At 43.5% G+C, this 12,690-nt stretch overlaps 9 non-coding genes and 1 pseudogene across 9 annotated transcripts; all 10 read right to left on the reverse strand.

Moving 5' to 3' along the window:
• Nucleotides 1–400: 400 nt before the first annotated feature.
• LOC149931364 (U2 spliceosomal RNA) lies at nucleotides 401–516 on the reverse strand (annotated as a pseudogene).
• A 1,063-nt stretch (nucleotides 517–1,579) lies between these two features.
• Nucleotides 1,580–1,771, reverse strand: LOC149931365 (U2 spliceosomal RNA). Its single transcript, XR_016476245.1, has one exon. It is a non-coding gene; the product is annotated as a U2 spliceosomal RNA (small nuclear RNA).
• A 1,065-nt stretch (nucleotides 1,772–2,836) lies between these two features.
• Nucleotides 2,837–3,028, reverse strand: LOC149931366 (U2 spliceosomal RNA). The gene has a single exon (XR_016476246.1). It is a non-coding gene; the product is annotated as a U2 spliceosomal RNA (small nuclear RNA).
• A 1,063-nt stretch (nucleotides 3,029–4,091) lies between these two features.
• LOC149931367 (U2 spliceosomal RNA) lies at nucleotides 4,092–4,283 on the reverse strand. Its single transcript, XR_016476416.1, has one exon. It is a non-coding gene; the product is annotated as a U2 spliceosomal RNA (small nuclear RNA).
• A 1,059-nt stretch (nucleotides 4,284–5,342) lies between these two features.
• On the reverse strand, nucleotides 5,343–5,534 carry LOC149931368 (U2 spliceosomal RNA). Its single transcript, XR_016476248.1, has one exon. It is a non-coding gene; the product is annotated as a U2 spliceosomal RNA (small nuclear RNA).
• Nucleotides 5,535–6,599: 1,065 nt separating this feature from the next.
• Nucleotides 6,600–6,791, reverse strand: LOC149931369 (U2 spliceosomal RNA). Its single transcript, XR_016476249.1, has one exon. It is a non-coding gene; the product is annotated as a U2 spliceosomal RNA (small nuclear RNA).
• A 1,065-nt stretch (nucleotides 6,792–7,856) lies between these two features.
• LOC149931370 (U2 spliceosomal RNA) lies at nucleotides 7,857–8,048 on the reverse strand. Its single transcript, XR_016476250.1, has one exon. It is a non-coding gene; the product is annotated as a U2 spliceosomal RNA (small nuclear RNA).
• A 1,065-nt stretch (nucleotides 8,049–9,113) lies between these two features.
• On the reverse strand, nucleotides 9,114–9,305 carry LOC149931371 (U2 spliceosomal RNA). Its single transcript, XR_016476251.1, has one exon. It is a non-coding gene; the product is annotated as a U2 spliceosomal RNA (small nuclear RNA).
• Nucleotides 9,306–10,368: 1,063 nt separating this feature from the next.
• On the reverse strand, nucleotides 10,369–10,560 carry LOC149931372 (U2 spliceosomal RNA). The gene has a single exon (XR_016476252.1). It is a non-coding gene; the product is annotated as a U2 spliceosomal RNA (small nuclear RNA).
• A 1,067-nt stretch (nucleotides 10,561–11,627) lies between these two features.
• On the reverse strand, nucleotides 11,628–11,819 carry LOC149931373 (U2 spliceosomal RNA). The gene has a single exon (XR_016476253.1). It is a non-coding gene; the product is annotated as a U2 spliceosomal RNA (small nuclear RNA).
• Between the last annotated feature and the right edge of the window lie 871 nt (nucleotides 11,820–12,690).

Here is a 12,690-nt window from a genome sequence, read left to right on the forward strand (position 1 = left end):
TCTCCCCAACGATAATACCGGCGTCAATAGCCTTCTGGTAGCAGACAATGTCCTTGAAGGTAATTTGCACCTCTGCTTTTCCAAGCATCTGGAAGACTGTGATGCTCTGGGGGCCAATGCATTCGAAAAGGGCTACAGCCAAATCTTCAACATTGACCCCGTCAAACTTGATTCTCGCTGTGGCCTTCTTTGAGGACACAGAGGAGGACTGCGATGCTGCTGGCAAGGACTGCACGGCAGGCATGGCGACGTTGGTGGCGACCGCCGAAGCGGAGACCGGAACTCAGGAACCGCTGGTTGGAGGCAAACGGCAACTGAGGAACTGGAACCGGTACTGGAACAGGATCAGGATCAGGAACTGGCGTGGCGACGTCTGGTGGAGCAGCGTGGCAGGCGAGCGGGCAGGTACGTATAACTTTTCCCTTTTATAGGAAATACGGTTCCCAGCCTTTGGCTTCGAAGAAAGGAGCAAACAGATACTACACTTTGATCTTAGCCAAAAGGCCGAGAAGCGATAACCGGCAAAGGGGGCTTTGGTGGTTGAAAAAGAAAAAGAGTGAGATTGAGCATTCACAAATTTCATAATTATGTTTAAGCAGATTGCTCGTGGTTGGAGATGACAGCGTGTATAACCATCACGTCTGACCAAAGAAGGTAACTTCTTGATTTCAAACAAAAAGATCGACGGCCATCGAGCGTTTTCAGCCGTCAACGGTAATATCACGCAGAATACATTGGTTCTCGACCCATCAACGACGGTAAGCCGCGTCGAGTGGGGTCATTTCTTGGGAGGGAGGGAGACCACCAGGGAACACGGCGTGCCGGTGGCTGATCTCTTCCTCTCACCCTCTTTTTTTTCATTAACGGGGTATTTGAGTCTTTCTAATAAAATTTGTTTATTTTTAAATATTTTCTTTTACGCTGTTTCTAACTAGTTCGCCAAGGCGATAATTTATCTTCGGTTTTCTCTGGGTCTTTTTTTAAATAAGTGGCAACATGGAACCGTGCTTAATCGATAATTAGAAAAAGTAAGATCTTGATCATACGGAGTTTCCTCCTGCACGCTTACCAGAACAGCTGTAGAGAAGTGTCATGAGATATGGCACTACGAATTGACCGTGGTTGCCGCGTAGTACGCGCCCCGGCATCAGCAACACAAAAACTCGTTTTTTCCAAACCATCCCGCTTTTAACAGTCCCCTATTTCTACAGCGATAGTACCGCAATCCTCGCTAGGTAACTCGATGTAAATAACTTATATGGTGTCCGTTTCGAGAACGGAGTTACCATGGTTTGGGAGGGGTTAATTTTTTTAAAGGGGAAGACGTGTTGCCAATGCGAATGTCGAAAAGCGGCCGGCTGTGAACTCCTAATCATGTCTCCTGTTAGTAACGAAAGTGACTTAAAAAAAACATACCGTTGGTAACGTACGACAGTTAAGGTAAAAAATTACAAAACAAATCCGTCCGAATCTTCAAAATGATCTACTAGCCAATGACGACTTTCCCTCTTATGACGTCAGGAATATATATATATATATATATATATATATATATGGTGTTTGATTTTAGATTCATTGAGCGAGGTGGGCCGATCCTGGAAGAACTGCAATACCAGGCCAACCCGTGGCGGAGGTGGAGCAAGCTCCGACCTCTCCGCCGCCGTCCAAAAATAAGTTTAATATCTTGGGCCCCGATGGGACCCGTATCAGATATTAAGCTGATAAGAACAGATACTACACTTTGATCTTAGCCAAAAGGCCGAGAAGCGATAACCGGCAAAGGGGGCTTTGGTGGTTGAAAAAGAAAAAGAGTGAGATTGAGCATTCACAAATTTCATAATTATGTTTAAGCAGATTGCTCGTGGTTGGAGATGACAGCGTGTATAACCATCACGTCTGACCAAAGAAGGTAACTTCTTGATTTCAAACAAAAAGATCGACGGCCATCGAGCGTTTTCAGCCGTCAACGGTAATATCACGCAGAATACATTGGTTCTCGACCCATCAACGACGGTAAGCCGCGTCGAGTGGGGTCATTTCTTGGGAGGGAGGGAGACCACCAGGGAACACGGCGTGCCGGTGGCTGATCTCTTCCTCTCACCCTCTTTTTTTTCATTAACGGGGTATTTGAGTCTTTCTAATAAAATTTGTTTATTTTTAAATATTTTCTTTTACGCTGTTTCTAACTAGTTCGCCAAGGCGATAATTTATCTTCGGTTTTCTCTGGGTCTTTTTTTAAATAAGTGGCAACATGGAACCGTGCTTAATCGATAATTAGAAAAAGTAAGATCTTGATCATACGGAGTTTCCTCCTGCACGCTTACCAGAACAGCTGTAGAGAAGTGTCATGAGATATGGCACTACGAATTGACCGTGGTTGCCGCGTAGTACGCGCCCCGGCATCAGCAACACAAAAACTCGTTTTTTTCAAACCATCCCGCTTTTAACAGTCCCCTATTTCTACAGCGATAGTACCGCAATCCTCGCTAGGTAACTCGATGTAAATAACTTATATGGTGTCCGTTTCGAGAACGGAGTTACCATGGTTTGGGAGGGGTTAATTTTTTTAAAGGGGAAGACGTGTTGCCAATGCGAATGTCGAAAAGCGGCCGGCTGTGAACTCCTAATCATGTCTCCTGTTAGTAACGAAAGTGACTTAAAAAAAACATACCGTTGGTAACGTACGACAGTTAAGGTAAAAAATTACAAAACAAATCCGTCCGAATCTTCAAAATGATCTACTAGCCAATGACGACTTTCCCTCTTATGACGTCAGGAATATATATATATATATATATATATATATATATATGGTGTTTGATTTTAGATTCATTGAGCGAGGTGGGCCGATCCTGGAAGAACTGCAATACCAGGCCAACCCGTGGCGGAGGTGGAGCAAGCTCCGACCTCTCCGCCGCCGTCCAAAAATAAGTTTAATATCTTGGGCCCCGATGGGACCCGTATCAGATATTAAGCTGATAAGAACAGATACTACACTTTGATCTTAGCCAAAAGGCCGAGAAGCGATAACCGGCAAAGGGGGCTTTGGTGGTTGAAAAAGAAAAAGAGTGAGATTGAGCATTCACAAATTTCATAATTATGTTTAAGCAGATTGCTCGTGGTTGGAGATGACAGCGTGTATAACCATCACGTCTGACCAAAGAAGGTAACTTCTTGATTTCAAACAAAAAGATCGACGGCCATCGAGCGTTTTCAGCCGTCAACGGTAATATCACGCAGAATACATTGGTTCTCGACCCATCAACGACGGTAAGCCGCGTCGAGTGGGGTCATTTCTTGGGAGGGAGGGAGACCACCAGGGAACACGGCGTGCCGGTGGCTGATCTCTTCCTCTCACCCTCTTTTTTTTCATTAACGGGGTATTTGAGTCTTTCTAATAAAATTTGTTTATTTTTAAATATTTTCTTTTACGCTGTTTCTAACTAGTTCGCCAAGGCGATAATTTATCTTCGGTTTTCTCTGGGTCTTTTTTTAAATAAGTGGCAACATGGAACCGTGCTTAATCGATAATTAGAAAAAGTAAGATCTTGATCATACGGAGTTTCCTCCTGCACGCTTACCAGAACAGCTGTAGAGAAGTGTCATGAGATATGGCACTACGAATTGACCGTGGTTGCCGCGTAGTACGCGCCCCGGCATCAGCAACACAAAAACTCGTTTTTTCCAAACCATCCCGCTTTTAACAGTCCCCTATTTCTACAGCGATAGTACCGCAATCCTCGCTAGGTAACTCGATGTAAATAACTTATATGGTGTCCGTTTCGAGAACGGAGTTACCATGGTTTGGGAGGGGTTAATTTTTTTAAAGGGGAAGACGTGTTGCCAATGCGAATGTCGAAAAGCGGCCGGCTGTGAACTCCTAATCATGTCTCCTGTTAGTAACGAAAGTGACTTAAAAAAAACATACCGTTGGTAACGTACGACAGTTAAGGTAAAAAATTACAAAACAAATCCGTCCGAATCTTCAAAATGATCTACTAGCCAATGACGACTTTCCCTCTTATGACGTCAGGAATATATATATATATATATATATATATATATATGGTGTTTGATTTTAGATTCATTGAGCGAGGTGGGCCGATCCTGGAAGAACTGCAATACCAGGCCAACCCGTGGCGGAGGTGGAGCAAGCTCCGACCTCTCCGCTGCCGTCCAAAAATAAGTTTAATATCTTGGGCCCCGATGGGACCCGTATCAGATATTAAGCTGATAAGAACAGATACTACACTTTGATCTTAGCCAAAAGGCCGAGAAGCGATAACCGGCAAAGGGGGCTTTGGTGGTTGAAAAAGAAAAAGAGTGAGATTGAGCATTCACAAATTTCATAATTATGTTTAAGCAGATTGCTCGTGGTTGGAGATGACAGCGTGTATAACCATCACGTCTGACCAAAGAAGGTAACTTCTTGATTTCAAACAAAAAGATCGACGGCCATCGAGCGTTTTCAGCCGTCAACGGTAATATCACGCAGAATACATTGGTTCTCGACCCATCAACGACGGTAAGCCGCGTCGAGTGGGGTCATTTCTTGGGAGGGAGGGAGACCACCAGGGAACACGGCGTGCCGGTGGCTGATCTCTTCCTCTCACCCTCTTTTTTTTCATTAACGGGGTATTTGAGTCTTTCTAATAAAATTTGTTTATTTTTAAATATTTTCTTTTACGCTGTTTCTAACTAGTTCGCCAAGGCGATAATTTATCTTCGGTTTTCTCTGGGTCTTTTTTTAAATAAGTGGCAACATGGAACCGTGCTTAATCGATAATTAGAAAAAGTAAGATCTTGATCATACGGAGTTTCCTCCTGCACGCTTACCAGAACAGCTGTAGAGAAGTGTCATGAGATATGGCACTACGAATTGACCGTGGTTGCCGCGTAGTACGCGCCCCGGCATCAGCAACACAAAAACTCGTTTTTTCCAAACCATCCCGCTTTTAACAGTCCCCTATTTCTACAGCGATAGTACCGCAATCCTCGCTAGGTAACTCGATGTAAATAACTTATATGGTGTCCGTTTCGAGAACGGAGTTACCATGGTTTGGGAGGGGTTAATTTTTTTAAAGGGGAAGACGTGTTGCCAATGCGAATGTCGAAAAGCGGCCGGCTGTGAACTCCTAATCATGTCTCCTGTTAGTAACGAAAGTGACTTAAAAAAAACATACCGTTGGTAACGTACGACAGTTAAGGTAAAAAATTACAAAACAAATCCGTCCGAATCTTCAAAATGATCTACTAGCCAATGACGACTTTCCCTCTTATGACGTCAGGAATATATATATATATATATATATATATATGGTGTTTGATTTTAGATTCATTGAGCGAGGTGGGCCGATCCTGGAAGAACTGCAATACCAGGCCAACCCGTGGCGGAGGTGGAGCAAGCTCCGACCTCTCCGCCGCCGTCCAAAAATAAGTTTAATATCTTGGGCCCCGATGGGACCCGTATCAGATATTAAGCTGATAAGAACAGATACTACACTTTGATCTTAGCCAAAAGGCCGAGAAGCGATAACCGGCAAAGGGGGCTTTGGTGGTTGAAAAAGAAAAAGAGTGAGATTGAGCATTCACAAATTTCATAATTATGTTTAAGCAGATTGCTCGTGGTTGGAGATGACAGCGTGTATAACCATCACGTCTGACCAAAGAAGGTAACTTCTTGATTTCAAACAAAAAGATCGACGGCCATCGAGCGTTTTCAGCCGTCAACGGTAATATCACGCAGAATACATTGGTTCTCGACCCATCAACGACGGTAAGCCGCGTCGAGTGGGGTCATTTCTTGGGAGGGAGGGAGACCACCAGGGAACACGGCGTGCCGGTGGCTGATCTCTTCCTCTCACCCTCTTTTTTTTCATTAACGGGGTATTTGAGTCTTTCTAATAAAATTTGTTTATTTTTAAATATTTTCTTTTACGCTGTTTCTAACTAGTTCGCCAAGGCGATAATTTATCTTCGGTTTTCTCTGGGTCTTTTTTTAAATAAGTGGCAACATGGAACCGTGCTTAATCGATAATTAGAAAAAGTAAGATCTTGATCATACGGAGTTTCCTCCTGCACGCTTACCAGAACAGCTGTAGAGAAGTGTCATGAGATATGGCACTACGAATTGACCGTGGTTGCCGCGTAGTACGCGCCCCGGCATCAGCAACACAAAAACTCGTTTTTTCCAAACCATCCCGCTTTTAACAGTCCCCTATTTCTACAGCGATAGTACCGCAATCCTCGCTAGGTAACTCGATGTAAATAACTTATATGGTGTCCGTTTCGAGAACGGAGTTACCATGGTTTGGGAGGGGTTAATTTTTTTAAAGGGGAAGACGTGTTGCCAATGCGAATGTCGAAAAGCGGCCGGCTGTGAACTCCTAATCATGTCTCCTGTTAGTAACGAAAGTGACTTAAAAAAAACATACCGTTGGTAACGTACGACAGTTAAGGTAAAAAATTACAAAACAAATCCGTCCGAATCTTCAAAATGATCTACTAGCCAATGACGACTTTCCCTCTTATGACGTCAGGAATATATATATATATATATATATATATATATATATGGTGTTTGATTTTAGATTCATTGAGCGAGGTGGGCCGATCCTGGAAGAACTGCAATACCAGGCCAACCCGTGGCGGAGGTGGAGCAAGCTCCGACCTCTCCGCCGCCGTCCAAAAATAAGTTTAATATCTTGGGCCCCGATGGGACCCGTATCAGATATTAAGCTGATAAGAACAGATACTACACTTTGATCTTAGCCAAAAGGCCGAGAAGCGATAACCGGCAAAGGGGGCTTTGGTGGTTGAAAAAGAAAAAGAGTGAGATTGAGCATTCACAAATTTCATAATTATGTTTAAGCAGATTGCTCGTGGTTGGAGATGACAGCGTGTATAACCATCACGTCTGACCAAAGAAGGTAACTTCTTGATTTCAAACAAAAAGATCGACGGCCATCGAGCGTTTTCAGCCGTCAACGGTAATATCACGCAGAATACATTGGTTCTCGACCCATCAACGACGGTAAGCCGCGTCGAGTGGGGTCATTTCTTGGGAGGGAGGGAGACCACCAGGGAACACGGCGTGCCGGTGGCTGATCTCTTCCTCTCACCCTCTTTTTTTTCATTAACGGGGTATTTGAGTCTTTCTAATAAAATTTGTTTATTTTTAAATATTTTCTTTTACGCTGTTTCTAACTAGTTCGCCAAGGCGATAATTTATCTTCGGTTTTCTCTGGGTCTTTTTTTAAATAAGTGGCAACATGGAACCGTGCTTAATCGATAATTAGAAAAAGTAAGATCTTGATCATACGGAGTTTCCTCCTGCACGCTTACCAGAACAGCTGTAGAGAAGTGTCATGAGATATGGCACTACGAATTGACCGTGGTTGCCGCGTAGTACGCGCCCCGGCATCAGCAACACAAAAACTCGTTTTTTCCAAACCATCCCGCTTTTAACAGTCCCCTATTTCTACAGCGATAGTACCGCAATCCTCGCTAGGTAACTCGATGTAAATAACTTATATGGTGTCCGTTTCGAGAACGGAGTTACCATGGTTTGGGAGGGGTTAATTTTTTTAAAGGGGAAGACGTGTTGCCAATGCGAATGTCGAAAAGCGGCCGGCTGTGAACTCCTAATCATGTCTCCTGTTAGTAACGAAAGTGACTTAAAAAAAACATACCGTTGGTAACGTACGACAGTTAAGGTAAAAAATTACAAAACAAATCCGTCCGAATCTTCAAAATGATCTACTAGCCAATGACGACTTTCCCTCTTATGACGTCAGGAATATATATATATATATATATATATATATATATATGGTGTTTGATTTTAGATTCATTGAGCGAGGTGGGCCGATCCTGGAAGAACTGCAATACCAGGCCAACCCGTGGCGGAGGTGGAGCAAGCTCCGACCTCTCCGCCGCCGTCCAAAAATAAGTTTAATATCTTGGGCCCCGATGGGACCCGTATCAGATATTAAGCTGATAAGAACAGATACTACACTTTGATCTTAGCCAAAAGGCCGAGAAGCGATAACCGGCAAAGGGGGCTTTGGTGGTTGAAAAAGAAAAAGAGTGAGATTGAGCATTCACAAATTTCATAATTATGTTTAAGCAGATTGCTCGTGGTTGGAGATGACAGCGTGTATAACCATCACGTCTGACCAAAGAAGGTAACTTCTTGATTTCAAACAAAAAGATCGACGGCCATCGAGCGTTTTCAGCCGTCAACGGTAATATCACGCAGAATACATTGGTTCTCGACCCATCAACGACGGTAAGCCGCGTCGAGTGGGGTCATTTCTTGGGAGGGAGGGAGACCACCAGGGAACACGGCGTGCCGGTGGCTGATCTCTTCCTCTCACCCTCTTTTTTTTCATTAACGGGGTATTTGAGTCTTTCTAATAAAATTTGTTTATTTTTAAATATTTTCTTTTACGCTGTTTCTAACTAGTTCGCCAAGGCGATAATTTATCTTCGGTTTTCTCTGGGTCTTTTTTTAAATAAGTGGCAACATGGAACCGTGCTTAATCGATAATTAGAAAAAGTAAGATCTTGATCATACGGAGTTTCCTCCTGCACGCTTACCAGAACAGCTGTAGAGAAGTGTCATGAGATATGGCACTACGAATTGACCGTGGTTGCCGCGTAGTACGCGCCCCGGCATCAGCAACACAAAAACTCGTTTTTTCCAAACCATCCCGCTTTTAACAGTCCCCTATTTCTACAGCGATAGTACCGCAATCCTCGCTAGGTAACTCGATGTAAATAACTTATATGGTGTCCGTTTCGAGAACGGAGTTACCATGGTTTGGGAGGGGTTAATTTTTTTAAAGGGGAAGACGTGTTGCCAATGCGAATGTCGAAAAGCGGCCGGCTGTGAACTCCTAATCATGTCTCCTGTTAGTAACGAAAGTGACTTAAAAAAAACATACCGTTGGTAACGTACGACAGTTAAGGTAAAAAATTACAAAACAAATCCGTCCGAATCTTCAAAATGATCTACTAGCCAATGACGACTTTCCCTCTTATGACGTCAGGAATATATATATATATATATATATATATATATATATGGTGTTTGATTTTAGATTCATTGAGCGAGGTGGGCCGATCCTGGAAGAACTGCAATACCAGGCCAACCCGTGGCGGAGGTGGAGCAAGCTCCGACCTCTCCGCCGCCGTCCAAAAATAAGTTTAATATCTTGGGCCCCGATGGGACCCGTATCAGATATTAAGCTGATAAGAACAGATACTACACTTTGATCTTAGCCAAAAGGCCGAGAAGCGATAACCGGCAAAGGGGGCTTTGGTGGTTGAAAAAGAAAAAGAGTGAGATTGAGCATTCACAAATTTCATAATTATGTTTAAGCAGATTGCTCGTGGTTGGAGATGACAGCGTGTATAACCATCACGTCTGACCAAAGAAGGTAACTTCTTGATTTCAAACAAAAAGATCGACGGCCATCGAGCGTTTTCAGCCGTCAACGGTAATATCACGCAGAATACATTGGTTCTCGACCCATCAACGACGGTAAGCCGCGTCGAGTGGGGTCATTTCTTGGGAGGGAGGGAGACCACCAGGGAACACGGCGTGCCGGTGGCTGATCTCTTCCTCTCACCCTCTTTTTTTTCATTAACGGGGTATTTGAGTCTTTCTAATAAAATTTGTTTATTTTTAAATATTTTCTTTTACGCTGTTTCTAACTAGTTCGCCAAGGCGATAATTTATCTTCGGTTTTCTCTGGGTCTTTTTTTAAATAAGTGGCAACATGGAACCGTGCTTAATCGATAATTAGAAAAAGTAAGATCTTGATCATACGGAGTTTCCTCCTGCACGCTTACCAGAACAGCTGTAGAGAAGTGTCATGAGATATGGCACTACGAATTGACCGTGGTTGCCGCGTAGTACGCGCCCCGGCATCAGCAACACAAAAACTCGTTTTTTCCAAACCATCCCGCTTTTAACAGTCCCCTATTTCTACAGCGATAGTACCGCAATCCTCGCTAGGTAACTCGATGTAAATAACTTATATGGTGTCCGTTTCGAGAACGGAGTTACCATGGTTTGGGAGGGGTTAATTTTTTTAAAGGGGAAGACGTGTTGCCAATGCGAATGTCGAAAAGCGGCCGGCTGTGAACTCCTAATCATGTCTCCTGTTAGTAACGAAAGTGACTTAAAAAAAACATACCGTTGGTAACGTACGACAGTTAAGGTAAAAAATTACAAAACAAATCCGTCCGAATCTTCAAAATGATCTACTAGCCAATGACGACTTTCCCTCTTATGACGTCAGGAATATATATATATATATATATATATATATATATGGTGTTTGATTTTAGATTCATTGAGCGAGGTGGGCCGATCCTGGAAGAACTGCAATACCAGGCCAACCCGTGGCGGAGGTGGAGCAAGCTCCGACCTCTCCGCCGCCGTCCAAAAATAAGTTTAATATCTTGGGCCCCGATGGGACCCGTATCAGATATTAAGCTGATAAGAACAGATACTACACTTTGATCTTAGCCAAAAGGCCGAGAAGCGATAACCGGCAAAGGGGGCTTTGGTGGTTGAAAAAGAAAAAGAGTGAGATTGAGCATTCACAAATTTCATAATTATGTTTAAGCAGATTGCTCGTGGTTGGAGATGACAGCGTGTATAACCATCACGTCTGACCAAAGAAGGTAACTTCTTGATTTCAAACAAAAAGATCGACGGCCATCGAGCGTTTTCAGCCGTCAACGGTAATATCACGCAGAATACATTGGTTCTCGACCCATCAACGACGGTAAGCCGCGTCGAGTGGGGTCATTTCTTGGGAGGGAGGGAGACCACCAGGGAACACGGCGTGCCGGTGGCTGATCTCTTCCTCTCACCCTCTTTTTTTTCATTAACGGGGTATTTGAGTCTTTCTAATAAAATTTGTTTATTTTTAAATATTTTCTTTTACGCTGTTTCTAACTAGTTCGCCAAGGCGATAATTTATCTTCGGTTTTCTCTGGGTCTTTTTTTAAATAAGTGGCAACATGGAACCGTGCTTAATCGATAATTAGAAAAAGTAAGATCTTGATCATACGGAGTTTCCTCCTGCACGCTTACCAGAACAGCTGTAGAGAAGTGTCATGAGATATGGCACTACGAATTGACCGTGGTTGCCGCGTAGTACGCGCCCCGGCATCAGCAACACAAAAACTCGTTTTTTCCAAACCATCCCGCTTTTAACAGTCCCCTATTTCTACAGCGATAGTACCGCAATCCTCGCTAGGTAACTCGATGTAAATAACTTATATGGTGTCCGTTTCGAGAACGGAGTTACCATGGTTTGGGAGGGGTTAATTTTTTTAAAGGGGAAGACGTGTTGCCAATGCGAATGTCGAAAAGCGGCCGGCTGTGAACTCCTAATCATGTCTCCTGTTAGTAACGAAAGTGACTTAAAAAAAACATACCGTTGGTAACGTACGACAGTTAAGGTAAAAAATTACAAAACAAATCCGTCCGAATCTTCAAAATGATCTACTAGCCAATGACGACTTTCCCTCTTATGACGTCAGGAATATATATATATATATATATATATATATATATATATGGTGTTTGATTTTAGATTCATTGAGCGAGGTGGGCCGATCCTGGAAGAACTGCAATACCAGGCCAACCCGTGGCGGAGGTGGAGCAAGCTCCGACCTCTCCGCCGCCGTCCAAAAATAAGTTTAATATCTTGGGCCCCGATGGGACCCGTATCAGATATTAAGCTGATAAGAACAGATACTACACTTTGATCTTAGCCAAAAGGCCGAGAAGCGATAACCGGCAAAGGGGGCTTTGGTGGTTGAAAAAGAAAAAGAGTGAGATTGAGCATTCACAAATTTCATAATTATGTTTAAGCAGATTGCTCGTGGTTGGAGATGACAGCGTGTATAACCATCACGTCTGACCAAAGAAGGTAACTTCTTGATTTCAAACAAAAAGATCGACGGCCATCGAGCGTTTTCAGCCGTCAACGGTAATATCACGCAGAATACATTGGTTCTCGACCCATCAACGACGGTAAGCCGCGTCGAGTGGGGTCATTTCTTGGGAGGGAGGGAGACCACCAGGGAACACGGCGTGCCGGTGGCTGATCTCTTCCTCTCACCCTCTTTTTTTTCATTAACGGGGTATTTGAGTCTTTCTAATAAAATTTGTTTATTTTTAAATATTTTCTTTTACGCTGTTTCTAACTAGTTCGCCAAGGCGATAATTTATCTTCGGTTTTCTCTGGGTCTTTTTTTAAATAAGTGGCAACATGGAACCGTGCTTAATCGATAATTAGAAAAAGTAAGATCTTGATCATACGGAGTTTCCTCCTGCACGCTTACCAGAACAGCTGTAGAGAAGTGTCATGAGATATGGCACTACGAATTGACCGTGGTTGCCGCGTAGTACGCGCCCCGGCATCAGCAACACAAAAACTCGTTTTTTCCAAACCATCCCGCTTTTAACAGTCCCCTATTTCTACAGCGATAGTACCGCAATCCTCGCTAGGTAACTCGATGTAAATAACTTATATGGTGTCCGTTTCGAGAACGGAGTTACCATGGTTTGGGAGGGGTTAATTTTTTTAAAGGGGAAGACGTGTTGCCAATGCGAATGTCGAAAAGCGGCCGGCTGTGAACTCCTAATCATGTCTCCTGTTA

The sequence above is a fragment of the Leiobunum rupestre genome, chromosome 9, assembly GCF_980474605.1.
Source record: "Leiobunum rupestre chromosome 9, qqLeiRupe1.1.hap1, whole genome shotgun sequence".
Taxonomy (NCBI): Eukaryota; Metazoa; Arthropoda; class Arachnida; order Opiliones; family Sclerosomatidae; genus Leiobunum; species Leiobunum rupestre.